Source organism: Erinaceus europaeus, chromosome 12 (assembly GCF_950295315.1).
Source record: "Erinaceus europaeus chromosome 12, mEriEur2.1, whole genome shotgun sequence".
NCBI lineage: Eukaryota > Metazoa > Chordata > Mammalia > Eulipotyphla > Erinaceidae > Erinaceus > Erinaceus europaeus.
Window position 1 is genome coordinate 81,094,037 of NC_080173.1, and position 14,482 is coordinate 81,108,518.

Here is a 14,482-nt window from a genome sequence, read left to right on the forward strand (position 1 = left end):
TGTGGTGTGTGCCAGGCTGGAATCTGGGTTGAGGGCACTGCAGAGCAGGTGCACCATCCAGTAGAGTTACTTGGCCGTTCAATACTGTCTTGTTTATTTAATGTACACTTTTTTGTTTGCTTCTGTTTTTACACCAGTACATTGATCAGCTCTGGTTTATAGAGGTGTGGGAGACTGAACCCAAGATTTGGGAGCTGCAGGCATAAGAGTCTGTTTGTATATCCATTATGCTATCTATTCCCGCGTCTTATTTGTTTAATGATATTTTACTTTTACTTTTTAAAAAATATTTATTTCCTTTTGTTGCCCTTATTTTATTGTTGTAGTTATTGTTGTTGTTGTATAGGGCAGAGAGAAATGGAGAGAGGAGGGGAAGACAGAGAGGGGGAGAGAAAGATAGACACCTGAAGACCTGCTTCACCGCCTGTGAAGTGACTCCCCTGCAGGTGGGGTGCGGGGGGCTCGAACCGGGATCCTTACACTGGTCGGTCCTTGCGCTTTGCACCACCTGTGCTTAACCCGCTGTGCTACCGCCCAACTCCCAATATTTTACTTTTTCTAAGATAGATACAAAAGATACAGAGAGAAAGAGAGAGAGAAAGAGAGAAAGAGAGAGAGGGGAGAGGGAGAGACACATCAGAGCACCACTCAGCTTTGGCTTATGGTGGTGCTGGGGATTGAACCTAGGACCTTAGAACCTCAGGCATGAAAGTCTTTTGCATAACCATTATGTTGTCTCCCCAGCTCTCAATAATGCTTTAAAATACTTGACAGGGTGGTCCAGGAGGAGGTGCAGTGAATAAAGTATTGGACTCTCAAGCATGAGGTCTTGATTCCAATCCCTGGCAGCATGTTTCAGAGTGACTGATGACTGGCTCTTTTTCTCCTCCTATCTTCTCATCAATCAATAAGTAAAATCTTTTTTAAAAATATTTGACAGGACCTCTTTCTTCCATCCTGACTTCCCAGATTTTTTTCCTTTTGTTTTCCTGGTATCAATTAAATTAAAACAGTCACAGGCACTAATTATCTAAACACTACAAATAGGCTTCAAATGAAAAATAGTCACTTGACTTTTTTTTTCCATATCCAATTTTGGTCCCCTGAGGCATTTTTTTTTTTCAACTAGGTTTTTCGTTGGGGCTCCACGGTTGCACTATTTTACCACTACTCAGGGTTCTTTTTTATTTTTCTTTCAAGATCCAGAGACAGAGAAGAAGAAAGAACAGGGGGGAAGGAGGCAGAGAAAGAAGTCAGAAAAGCACTGACTCCACCGCTCTGAAATTTCCCCAGAGCAGCCGCTCCCCTCCCGCGACTCCTCCCCTCGTGTCCCCAGGCATTTAACTCCTTAAACATTCCCGCCCCCGTTACAACCACATTGTTTGCTAACACGCTTACACCCACAGTAGCCCTGCACAATCCACATTTGTTTGCTGTGGCTTTGGTGATCTGATCTAGTAACCTGATGCAGTTTCAACCACCTGAGGTTTGAAAATACTAAGTGGGAAATTCCACGACTAGGCGTAGCTCTGTCCAGTCCGGATTGAATCTCACCCCTCAGTCCAGCGTGTTCACGCGATATTAGCAGCCTGAGGACGACGTTGCGTCACCTTGCTGCGTCATCCTGCTCCGTCATCCTGCTGCGACACCTGCTCAGCGCTTGTAGCATCGGTGGTGCGTTGTGTCGTCATCTGGCGTCATCAGAAGAGTGTGAATACAATGCATTATGGTACTTTGCGCATTCACCCTATTGATTTTTTTTACAATTATTTTTTAAGAATTTATTTTCATGAGCGAAAGGCCAGAGTGTCACTCATGTCTAGCTTTCTGGCAGTGCGGGTGTTTGAACCCGGGATCTCTGGGCTTGCGGGTGTTAACGAATCCTGTGCATTAACACGTTGAGCTGTCTCTCTCCCTCGCTCCACATGTGCTCTAATGAGATTTTATGATGGTGTGTTGTTATAATTGCCCTATAGTATTATTTTAACATTGATTTTATTTTAATGAGAGAGAGAGATAGAGAAAGATACAGAGAAAGCGGATCACTGATCAGCGCTGGCTTATGGGGTGCTGGGACTTGAACCTGGGACGTCAGCCTCGGGGCATGAGAGTCCTTTGCAGAACCGTTATGCTATCTTCTCAGTCTTCTGTTTTATTATTAATTGTTGTCATTGAATGTTTACTGTACTTAATTTATAAATTAAACTTCATTATAGGCATGCATTGGGGAAAACTCTATGGTCTTTGGTATTGTTCCTGGTTTCAGGCATCCACTGGGGATCTAGATGCTTATTTCTCAGGATCAGAGGGACTACTGTATTTATTGATTGATCGATTTTAATAATATTTATTAGGACAGATATGTAATTACTTCTCTTAAGTCACCATCCCTGCTTTATCATCCCCAAATATGACATTTTCAGTTATGAGTAATCAAGGGGTACTAGCCATTATAATAACACATTACTTGCTTATTTACTTACTAAATTTTAGTGCAATTTCATTTTCTTTTTTACTTTATGTTTTCCACAGAGAAAAAAAAATTCTCAGCTTCTTGTTTTGCCTACCATCTCATGCATAGTCTTATTTCTTTTCTAAAGTGACTGATTATTCTCACAGTTTTTTAAAGCACTGCTCCAATGTCATCTAGCAACTACAACAACCATAGTAATTTCTGGGCCTTTAGAGTTAGTTGAATTTATTTTCTGGGAGCATTTATGATCTGTGCATAAAGTTGACATGGAATTTCTTAATATGTTTTGGTAATTTTTTATTTTTTTATATTTTTAAATTACAGAATTACATGTCGACAGGGGTTTGACTCCTACACGGTTCCCACCACCAGAGTTCTGAGTCTTCACTCTCTCCACTGCAATCCACCACAGTTCCCTTAAAGTTGTAGACATGGGCTGACCATCTTCTCTACAACTATCTGTCCACATTTATACAAAGTTACCCCTTCTTTTCCTGATTCAATCCTCTCTTTCCCTCTAAACCACTCATGACATCAAAGCTACCTCCATACACCCCTCTCCTCCTTCTCTCTCTCTGGGTGCTGATGCAGCTGGAGTGCAGAGTCCTCTTATCTTCCTCCTATCACTTCTCCCCCGCTGGGAGTGTGGATTAAGGTTGTTTATGGGGAACAGAAGGTAGGAGTTCTGGCTTCTGTAGCTGCTTCTACGCTGCGCATGGGTGTTGACAGGTCGATCCATACCCCCAACCTGTTTCTGTCTTTCCCTAGTGGACCAGAGCACTGCAGATGTGAGGGTCCAGGACACATTGGTGAGGTCGTCTGCCCAGGGAAGTTGGGGTGGAGTCATGGTAGCATTTGCAGCCTGGTATCTGGAAGGTGGCATGATCTAAGTTGAGATAAGATGGTTAATGAACAGGAACCAGAAAGTAGGATCAGAGCAGATGAGATTAGGGATTTTAGGGTAGAAGAAAGCAAGGGAAACCATTTTAGTCATGTTCCTGGTCCCGGGACATACAACTATAGTAGTTTTGCTTGAGTTTGTTGACTAATCTGAGGTTGGATGAGAATATTGTCTGAGAGAATGGTGTCAGAGTGGAGCACCAGATTTGAAGAGTTGCAAGGTTGACTTCTCAGGCTGGTATCTCAGGTTACAGTCCACAGTAGGAATTCAATAGCAGCATAACGTGTGGTGGCGGCACCAGTAGCAATTTGGCTAAAGTTGACAGGCTTGGTATGGCGGTAAGGAATCATAGTAAAGGAATTTCAGGAAGTATGGGAATATCCTAGAGGTACCAGGACTAGGAAAAATGCAGGTCTTAAAGAGGAAGCAAGGGGTTTCTTATAGTCTTAGAGAAAGTTAAAATATCAATAATTAATTATTACAGCCAGGTTAGTCGGGGGACTAAGTGTCTGTGTTACTATACTTGACTTCACTATGATCTGAACGCTTCTAGTCGTATCCGAACCTCCTTGTATTTTAAATACTTACAAGGTCAAAAGGTCTTGACCTCGCTGGCCTAAAGCTGTGATTGATTTAGATGTTTGCAGAGCTCTATTTTCCGATACGTTTTTAGAGATCCACAAACAATTAATCCCCTTATCAGAGTATGATCATTTTGCAAATCTAAGATAAATATTAGCAACAGCTAGTATTTGTGCTTAGGGATATAGTCTAGGCAGTTGGGGAACTTAAGATATTAAATCTATCCACCCCTCCCACATTGCTTTTGATAGGACTAAATAGTGATAAGACTAGAGTTTCACATCTTCCCCGCCACCGAAAGAAAGTCTGTCCCCCCCGCCCAGGTAACCACAATAGTTTTCCCATTTTAAATATGGGTTGTGTTGTGTCTGGTTGTTTATGTATGTGTGTTCAGTTCTCTAAATTCCATATGAGTGAGACCATCTTATAGTTTTCCTTTATCTCCTTGCTTATTTTACTAACCATAATGTTCTCAAGTTTCATCCATTTTATCCCAAAAGATGTAAAATCATCTTTTTTATTGCTGAGTAATATTCCATTGACTATATGTCCCATAACTTTTTAAAATATTTATTTATTTATTCTTTTGTTGCCCTTGTTTTATTATTGTAGTTATTATTATTATTATTGTTGTTGTTGTTGGATAGGACAGAGAGAAATGGAGAGAGAAGGGAAGACAGAGAGGGGGAGAGAAAGATAAGACACCTGCAGACCTCCTTCACTGCTTGTGAAGCGACTCCCTTGCAGGTAGGGAGCCAGGGGCTCGAACCGGGATTCTTACTCCGGTCCTTGTGCTTTGTGCGATCTGCGCTTAACCCGCTGCGCTACCGCCCGCCTCCCGTCCCGTAACTTTTTAAGCCAATCATCTGTGGAGGAACATTTTGTTTTCCTCCAAATTTTTGCTATTGTAGATAATGCGGCTAAGAACATGGGGGTGCATATATCCCTTCGAATTAGTGATATTCTCTTTTGGATAAATGCCTAGGAGTGGGATTGCTGTGTCCTAAGGTATTTCCATCTGTATTTGCTTAAGGATTCTCCATACTGTTCTCTATAATGATGGTACCATTTTGCATTCCCACCAGCAGCGTATTAGAGTTCCTTTCTCTCCACATCCTTTTCAACGTTTATCTTCTCCTATTTTGTTGATGAAGGCCATTCTTACAGGTGTGAGGTGGTATCTCAGTGTGGTTTTAATTTGTATTTCTCTGGTGATGAAGGAATTAGAGCATTTCTGCATATGTCTGTGGGCCTTGCGTATCTCTTCTTTGGAGAACTGTCTATGCATGTCCTCTGCCCACTTTTTGATTGGGTTGTTCTTTTTCTTTTTGTTGAGCCAAATGAGTTCTATATAGATGCTTGATATCGAGTGTCTGTCTTAAGTATGATGTGTGAATATGTTCTCCCATTTGCTGGGTTTCCTGTTTATCTTTATGGAGTTTTCTTTTGATGTGTAGAAGCTTTTTAATTTGATAGAGTCCCACTTGTTCAATCTTGCTTTTGTTTCCTTTGCCATTGGGTGAAGTCTCCAAATATGTCTTTAGTGTCAATGTCATGAAATGTTTCACTCATTTATTCTTATATGTATTTTATACTTTCAGGTCCGATATCCAGATCTTTGGTCCATTTTGAATTAATTTTGGTGTATGGTGTTAATTGGTGGTCTAGTTTCATTTCTCTACACATGGCTGTCTAACACCATTTGTTAAAGAGACTTTCTTTTCCCCAATGGGCAGATTTGGTCCCTTTGTCATATATAAGGTATCTGTATATGTATGGATTGAGTTCTGGGCTCTCTATCCTATTCCATTGGTCCATATGACCATTTTTGTTCTAGTACCACACTGTTTTAATCACTACTGTTTTGTAGTATAACCTAAAGCCAGGTATTGTGATGCCTCCATTTTTATTCTTTTTCCTTAGCAGTGTTTTTGCTATTCATGGTTTTTTAGAGTTCCACATAAACTTTTGAATAATCTGTTCAATTTCCTTGAAATATATCATTGGGATTTTAATAGGGATTGCATTGAATCTATAGATTGCTTTTGGCAAAATCGCCATTTTAATGGCATTTATTCTCCCAATTCATCCTCTATTTCTTTTAACAGTGTCCTATAGTTTTCCTTAAAAAGATCCTTTACATCCTTTGTTAGATTTATTACTAGATATTTGATCTTCTTTGGTTCAATTCTGAATGGTATTGCTTTCTTCAGTTTCACTTCTTCTGACCTATCTTTTGCATATTGATTTTGTAGCCTGATACTTTACTGAATTTATTGATGATTTCCAGTAGTTTCTTGGCAGAGTTTCTAGGGTCTTCTAGGTATATCAGTATATCATCTGTGAATAATGAAGGTCTAACTTTATCCTTTCCAATTTGTATTCCTTTGAATCCCTGTATTCCTCTTTCTTGTCTGATTGCTATGGCAAGGGTTTCTAGGACTTTGTTGAATAAAAATGATGATAGTGGGTACTCTTGTCTAGTTCCTGATTTTAGGGGAAAAGCTTTCAATTTTTCCCCATTGACTATGATGTTAGCCATGGGTTTATCATATATAGCCTTTATTATGTCAAGGAATTTTCTTTTCACTCCCAGTTTATTGAGGACCATTATCATAAGTGGGTGTTGTACCTTGTTAAATGCTTTTTCTGCATCGATTGATAGAGTCATATGATTTTAATCTTTCCTTTTGTTAATATAGTGGATTACGTTTATTGATTTACAAATATTAAACCATTCCTGTTTCCCAGGGATGAATCCCACCTAATCTTGGTGGATTATTCTCTTAATACACTGTTGTATTCGATTAGCCAATATTTTGTTTTAAATTTCTTTATTGGGGAATTAATGTTTTACATTCGACAGTAAATACAGTAGTTTGTACATGCATCACATTTCCCAGTTTTCCATATAACAGTACAACCCCCACTAGGTCCTCTGTCATTTTTATAGTCTGTTTATGATAGACTCTCTGTATCTGGAATTTCCTGGATTTCGTCTGATTTACTTTTCTCTGTTTAACTTTTTGCCTCTTTGTTTTCGCATGTATGGTGTTGGTTATGTTGGCCAGCAGGTGGTGCAGTTGTGGCCTTTGCTTTCCACTTACTTGAATCTGCCGCGCTGGGTGGGGGAGAGGGGTGTTTTGGGCTACCTTGTGGGCTGAGTTTTGTCTTTGTCTTAAGCTGAGACTGAGGAAAAACAAAAGCGAAGAGAACCCGGAGTCAAAGATTGAGAGTTTTTTTTTATTCCTCCAGAGTTATTGCTGGGGCTCAGTGTCTGCACCATGAATCCATTGCTCCTGGAGGCCTTCCCCCCCCCCGCCTTTTGTTGTCCTTGTTGTTGTAGCCTTGTGGTTATTATTGTTGTTGTTGATGTCGTTTGTTGTTGGATAGGACAGAGAGAAATGGAGAGAGGAGGGGAAGACAGAGATGGGGAGAGAAAGATAGACACCTGCAGACCTGCTTTACCACCTGTGAAGCGAACCCCCTGCTGGAGGGGAGCCGGGGCTCGAACCCGGGATCCCTGCACTGATCCTTGAGCTTTGTGCCATGTGTGCTTAACCCACTGTGCTACCTACCGCCTTTTAAATTATTTTTAAAGATTTATTTATTGAGAATGGGTGGAAATGGGAGGGAGAAAACCAGAGAACTGCCCAGCTCTGGCATAAGGTGGTGCTGAAGACTGAAGCTGTGAAGGTTAGGGAAATTTCAGTTACAGTAATTGTGTTATTTTACTGCTGATTGATAATTCCAAATAAATGTAAGATCATCTTACTGCATTTTTTGGGGGCAGTGGGTGGAATTGTAGGTGATTATGTTTAGTCAAGTAGGGAACTGACAGACAGTTATTGGATTGCTGTGCTCACATGTGGAATATATCAAATCGAAGCACATGAATGCACAAAACCAAAACAAAACAGAACTCTAAGACTTTGTGACAACTGTGGTGGCTGTCATGAGGGAATATGGTGAGGGGAGGACCTAGAACTCTGGTGGTGGATACAATGTGGAACTAAACCCCTATAATCTTAAAAAAATTATTAAATCACTAGTAAAAATTTTTAAAATAAAATTTACCTTGAAGACTGAAAAAAATTAAGATAATCTTTCACACAAGATTCCTTCTTGGAATTTTGTATTAGGATCACATAAAAGTTAGTATTTGGAGACTTGACATCCTTGTTGTAGTAAGATTTCCTAACTGTATTTTCATTTCAAGTTTTCTTTTATGGATTGCAGTGGCCTATAGATGAAAATGAATATTTCTTATTAAATTAGTAGTAATTATATATTTTTTTGCTGCTATCAGATAAAGGATCCTTTTTTATTCTTAGTATATTTTCTCACTGACTCTATATGGAAATGCTGTTTTTTTACATATTGATTTTTGTGCCCAGCTAAATCATACTTTCCTTGTTGTTACTAATACAGTAGTTTTCAGTGAACTCTTTATGTTTTTAAGTACACAATCATATTATTTTAAAAAATTACTTACATATTTTAATGAGAGAGGTGCAGAGAGAAAGGGAGGGAGGAGGAGAGACACAGAGACAGAGATACACCTGATTACTGCTCAGCTCTGGACCTTGAAAAAATCATGTTGAGTGAAATAAGTCAGAAACAGAAGGATGAATATGGGATGATCTCACTCTCAGGCCGAAGTTTAAAAACAAGATTAGAAAAGAAAACACAAGTCAAACCTGAAATGGAATTGGAGTATTACACCAAAGTAAGACTCAGGGGTGGGTGGGTGGGTGGGGAGAATACAGGTCCATGAAAGATGATGAATGACATAGTGGGGGTTGTATTGTTAAATGGGAATCTGGGGAATGTTATGCATGTACAAACTATTGTATTTACTGTTGAATGTAAAACATTAATTCCCCAATAAAGAAATAAATTATATATAAAAAAAAGAAAATCTTGTATAACCACTATGTCACTGTGCTATCTCTCTGACCTTCCTAGTGTATTTTTTTAAGATAGAGATGAGAGTCAGAGAGAGAAAAACAAGGAGAGAAGTAAGAGATATGGGGCCAGGTAGTGGCACACCTGATTAAAAAAAAGAAAAAAAGAAAAGTGTCATGGCGATTTATGCCTAGTAACCACTAGGTGGCGCGCGCAGCCTGCGGAACCAGTGTGCAGAGCCCCACTGCTGTCTGGGACAGGTCTCAGAGTGTGGGGCTTTTCTCTAGTTGTTTCTGCTGAGTCCCACCTTTCTGGTCCCTGGACTGGCTGCCTGTCTGGAGTGGCCCTCTCCTCTTGGAAGCCAGGCTTTTTGCTGACCTGGCAACCAGGCTTCCACTGGCACTTGCAAAGATGCACTTTGTATTGCTGTCACTGGGCAGGTGGTGCAGGCTCTGGCTGTGGAGCTAGTGTCAGTGGAGTCCAGGGGACTTCACAGTGGACAACCCCTACCTGGTAGAAAGCCAAATAGAAAATTGTACCTACACCCCCACACCATAATAAGCACATCCAGTAGGTGAAACTAGCAGACCTAACTTGCTGTTGACAAATTATTAATTTTTTTTTGTGGATTGTGAAACAAATGTTTATAGTTTTAATGTTGCAGTTTTATTATGGATCCAACAATACATACTATTTTCAGAAGGCAAGTGTGTTATTTATCCTTGGAAAGTGTGTGGACACAGGACAAGTCACTTACAGTGGCTAGTGGATAAGACTGCAGTGCTTGTCCCTACCTCCTTCCAACACACGTTCTCTCCCTTGCCGCCCCCTTCTCTCCAAGTTTTCTGGGTCCTGTACCTGGGAAAATGTAGTATTTGTTGCTTATATGTATGGAGAGGCTGGCCCAGCTTCTCTGAAGACCCAGAGCTGGGTTCTCGTGAATACACACATAGACAAAAGGCTGAAAGGAAGCCGAGAATGGGAATGGTGGGCACCCTAGTCAAAGGTAAGGCTGAATTTAGAAATGTTTTTCCTATAGTTCGCTTGAGACTGAGTACTGGCTGCAGAGGCAGTGGTGTAGTTCCCAATTAGATCAAGACTTTTAAACAAATAAAATAGCATCTTATGAGGTGTATGCCTGGGTAGAACATCCTTGAAATAAGGATAGTTGTTTATTTAAAGGAACTGATTAGAGAGCTGGCCAGTGAAAGGTGTTAATATTAAAATTAAGAAAATGGAATAAATAGTCCAACTATCTGGCTGAAGAGTAATGAGGTGAGACCTTAAGAAAATGATATGGCACATGGAGACAAGGTGCTAGGGCAGTTGGCCCACTTTCCCCATAGATCAGAGGGTAGGGACTTTGCAGGCTGTGTTCAGGAATGAGAGAGAGGGATTTCTCAGTTTCTTCTTCTCTTTCTTTTTCATTATGTATATATATATATATATGTATATATATATATATATATATATATATATATATATATATATAGTCTATCTCAAAATGGATATCTCAAAAAAAAATATATGGAATCCACTCACAGGGTTCTTCTGACTAAAACTCCTGACTCGGTGGGAGTTAATTAACTATCCCCCTCTGCCTGAATTCCTACAACCTACTACTAAGAGTTCCATGCTGGTCCTTGTGCTTTGTGCCACCTGCGTTTAACCTGCTGTGCTACCGCCCGACTCCCAAGAGTTCCATTTCCACTTCTAGCATCTGGTCATTTTTCCTTCTTGACTTTCAAGCTTGAATCCTTGTAAATGAATGCTATGGTGGTGGTTGTGTTGGGGGTGGGGCAGGCGGCTCACTTGGTAGACTGCACACATCATCATGCATGAGGACCTGGGTTCTAGCATCTTCAGGGATGATGTTTCATAAGCATTGCAGTGTTGCTGCAGTTTTACTCCTTCTCTTTCATTTCTCTCTCCCACTTTATCTAGAGGAAAGAGAAATATTTCTTCTGGGAGTGGTGGAGTCATGCACACACATGCAATAACCCTGGTGGGGAAAATGTATTTATGTTACAGTCATCCCTCACCACTTCACGCTTTGACTTCTGTGGCTTCACTCTATTATGGCTTTTTCAAATAGATTTATTAAAAAAATTACCAAGACAGTGAAAATGATACAGCGCATGCTCGGTTGTCTGAGTCAATTACACATCCCTGTATTACAGTTATGAAAGTATTCAATTTATAAATAAAGAATCCTTCTCTGTGGGAATTCACTTACTGCACTCAACAAGGGGCAACTGAATCTGGATTTTTAGTGTGTTTGGGGGGCAAAGAAGTATGTTTCCCACATTTGATAAGACACAATAGCAAATCAAACCTTCAGATCACTTAAAGCAGTTAAAACTAGTTATACATTATAAATATAGAAAACAGCTTCAGATACATATTCCTTAACAAAAACTGAACATTAACTTATTTTCGCACGTGCTATTTCCAACATTTAGAATGTTGGAACTATTGCAAAAACACTCCCTAATTTCTTTCTCCCATTCTTCTCTTTTCTTTTTTCCTAAGGAGCCATTTCCCTCAATTTGAAATGAATTAATTTATTTTTAAAAATTATTAATTAATTACATTTTAATCAGAGAGAGAGGGACAGACACACACACACAGAGAGAGAGATGTACAGAGAGAAAGACACAGAAAGAGACCAGAGCACTGCTCAGCTCTCTCTCTCTCTCACACACACACACACACACACACACACACACACAGATGTACAGAGAGAAAGACACAGAAAGAGACCAGAGCACTGCTCAGCTCCCTCTCTCTCTCTCTCTCTCTCTCTCTCTCTCTCTCTCTCACACACACACACACACACACACACACACACACACACACAGATGTACAGAGAGAAAGATACAGAAAGAGACCAGAGCACTGCTCAGCTCCATCTCTCTCTCTCTCTCTCTCTCTCTCTCTCTCTCACACACACACACACACACACACACACACACACACAGATGTACAGAGAGAAAGATACAGAAAGAGACCAGAGCACTGCTCAGCTCCATCTCTCTCTCTCTCTCTCTCTCTCTCTCACACACACACACACACACACACACACACACACAGATGTACAGAGAGAAAGATACAGAAAGAGACCAGAGCACTGCTCAGCTCCATCTCTCTCTCTCTCTCTCTCTCTCTCTCTCTCTCTCACACACACACACACACACACACACACACACACAGATGTACAGAGAGAAAGATACAGAAAGAGACCAGAGCACTGCTCAGCTCTGATTGATGGTGGTGCTGGGGATTGAATCCGGGGCCTTGGAGCTTTAGGCATGAAGAAATGAATTACTTTCAGGTGTGTTTGTAATTTTTGGAGTAGAGCTCTCAAATTTATCTCAGGATGTTTTTATTACCTTAAAATTGTTTGAGGACCCCAAGGAATTTTTGTTTATATAGATTTACTTATCAATATTACTAAAAATGGGAAACAGTAAAATTATTAACTGACTTAAAGTGCAACAATATACCCATCACATGTTGTTATAAGTAGTATTTTTTTGAAAAGCATATATTTAAAAAAATTAGTGAGAAGAATGGCACTGTTTTACATTTTCAAATCTTTAAATATTAAATTCTTTTAAATATTGGAATATAATATATCTTAATAGGGTATCTGGATTATCATGCCTTTTCTGCACTTGTAGTAATGTTATTTTGGTCAAACTATGCATAACCCCAAATATAAATATGTGATTAAAGGAGGGATATTTTAGTAGCCTTTTCAGCTCATTTTGAATACTCTCTTTTGATACTACATCACCACTTGTTAAGGTTTTTTTGAATATTTATTTATTTATTTATTTTCTCTTTTGTTTCTCTTTTTTAACATTGTTGTGGTGATTGATGTCGTTATTGTTGGATAGGACAGGGAAAAGTGGAGAGAGGAAGGGAAGACAGAGAAGGGGAGAGAAAGACAGACACTTGCAGACCTGCTTCACCACCTGTGGAGCAACTTCCCTGCAGGTGGGGAGCTGGGGGCTTGAACCAGGATCCTTACGCCGGTCCTTGCACTTTGCGCGCTTGTTAAGGTTTTTAAAAAAATACTGCCACGACAATGTCCGTGTGCCACGACAATGTCCGTGTCCAGCAGAGAAGCAATTATAGAAGCCAGACCTTCCACCTTTTGCCCTCCATAAAGAATTTTTAATTCATTAGCATGTAGATTTGTTTTTATCACTTTACCAAGGCAATGCTGATTACAGGGCCATTATTGTCGCAAGTACAGTTCCACATTTCCCCAATGTAGCTGTCAGCACACTCATCTACCAAACTGTCATTCCTCACCATCTTAGAGCACTAGATCTTTCACTGCCTCATGTAAAGGAAACATCTGGACCTATGCCTTTTTTAAAAAAATTTTTATTTATAAAAAAGAAACATTGACTAAACCATTGGATAAGAGGGGTACGTCTTCACACAGTTTCCACCACCAGAACTCTGTATCCCATCCCCTCCCCTGATAGCTTTCCTATTCTTTATCCTTTTGGGAATATGGGCCCAAGGTCATTGTGGGATGCAGAAGGTGGAAGGTCTGGCTTCTGTAATTGCTTCCCCACTGAACATGGGCGTTGATGCACACTCCCAGGCTGTCTCTCTCTTTCCCTAATAGGGAAGGGCTCTAATTGGAGCTCCAGGACACATTGGTGGGGTTGTCTGTCCAGGGAAATCTGGTTGGCATCATGCTAGTACCTGGAACTCGGTGGTTGACAAGAGTTAACATACAAAGCCAAACAAATTGTTGACCAGTCATGGACCTAAGGGCTGGAATAGTGCAGATGAAGAGTTGGGGGGCCTTCCATTTTGCAGATAGTTAGTAGGCATATTTTAGTTAAATTCCAAAGGGACTGTGGTTATACTAGTGTTTTGTTGTTTTGTTTTTTTCCTGAGCCTGAGCCTGAAATCTGATATGCAGCTGGATCGTAATTATTGTCTGGGGAGATGATGTCATGGCTAGGAAAAGGACCAGAAAGCTGGATCAGGGAAGAGAGTAGCTTCCAAAATATGGGAAAGGTGTATAAATATTGTTGACTGTAAACCCCATCGATTTGATGTCATTTGGGGCCCATTTTCAGCTTAGGAGCCTATGTGACCTCTGCATCCCTCTAGATCTGAGCTCACATTCTGTGGTCATAAGTAGGAACGTTCCAATCTGCCCCAATATCAGGACCCATCTTCCTTAAGTGTAGCATAGAGTATATTGTCCAGCCTCCCTTTGGAGGATGGAACATTCTCTACCATTGTTGATCCAAGTTGAAGGCAAGGTCCTATGGGGGCCTACAAAGGGGTCTGTTGTGTTGTTCCTGATAGAAATGACCGGTAACAATGGAGAGAGGGATTTATTTGAGGTTGAGGCCCATCATGTCTGTTTGGGAATCTCAGGACTTCCCGATTAGGGCCCCAGCTGATGAGGTGGCCTGATCGTGACTAAAGAGTCATCGTTAGTTAAAGTATGCCAGTCTCTTGCACTTATTCAGCTTTTGCAGTCCTTGCTTTGATGGGGTTAGCTTTGGAGTGAGTGAGAGAACTGTAATAGGAAGTAGATGAGGAGGGTATCTAAGTCTAAGTAGACACTATTTCAT